A 1280-nucleotide genomic window follows, 5' to 3' on the forward strand; every position below is an offset into this window, starting at 1 on the left:
GCGGACCCCGTCAGCAGAGTGTGGTCACCTCTCTAATCTGTCTTCCTCTATGGGACAGGAAGTACCGAACAGCTAATTAGTGCGAGGTGGCGTCTCCCCCGCTGACAGCCCCAAACTCGACCTCCATCGACAGACTTTTCTGCGAGTTTTGTAACAGTGAGGTAACAGAGAGGATTGTGGGACGGATGGAAGAGGTGGAGTCCGTCTTCTTCATGAGAAACAGAGGATGAGTTTCACCGAGCTGAAGTATCGTCGCCTGCAGAGTTCAAAACCAGAAACAAACTTCATTCAACTTTTAGCAGATTTAAAATGGAATATTTTAAATTGGTTATTAAGATTATTTTCCCTTGTCTTCCAACGTGCCCGGAACGAAGACCAATCATCAGAGGAAAAGTGAACAAAGATCTTATTTTTTCCCTCTGCACCATTTGGTGTCCTGCTGTTAAGTGAATTCGAATGTTGACAACATGGAAATTTAGGGATAAAGGTTTTTGTTCAGAGATGAAAAACAGACCAAAAGAACCAAACTAAATTCAACTTTTAGCAGATCGTCTGAATCCGCTGCAACGTTTGAACATCACTGAAAGTGTGTGACCACACTTTAAAGTTTCTCCTCTCTCGTTCAAGAACATTATCCAGGATTTAGACTGAGAGCGTTGGAGAAAGGCTAAGAAAAAGGATTAACTGAGTTACAGCTGAGGTCAAAACTTTCTCCTCTGCGCCATTTGGTGTCCCTGGTTAAATGAACACAAATTCGACAAACAACGCACCAGAGTATTAAAAAAATCTTGTGTGAGACATATCTGTTATAGTTCATTTAATCCAGGGCGGAGATATAAATGAGGGACATCTTAAAAGCTTTATTAAATTTTTGGGGGGGAATATTTTCACCTTCAGAGAAAATAAAAATGACCATGATGAAGAACCAAAGTTCATGCAGCTTTTAGCAAATGATATGACTGAATCTCCTGGTTGTACACACGGACACACGCACAGTTCTTCAGGACGCAGCTCATTCCCAACGAGGAAAATATCTGATTATTTGAAAATCATTATACAAACGTGATGGATGGAACAAGACAGGACGAATACAAGGAATTGGAACACAAAAACAGAATTAGAGAACAAAATGAAGTGGCTAATTTATCTTTTCGAGTTTAAACGTTAAGTGAATTATTTTTTCAAGTAGTTTTATATAATTAAGAGCAGCAAAGTTTGTTTCGTCATCACAGCTGCAGATTACACTTTATAACACTTTAAATGATCAACAATAGCAAAGA

This window comes from Scophthalmus maximus, chromosome 3, assembly GCF_022379125.1.
Source record: "Scophthalmus maximus strain ysfricsl-2021 chromosome 3, ASM2237912v1, whole genome shotgun sequence".
Lineage (NCBI taxonomy): Eukaryota > Metazoa > Chordata > Actinopteri > Pleuronectiformes > Scophthalmidae > Scophthalmus > Scophthalmus maximus.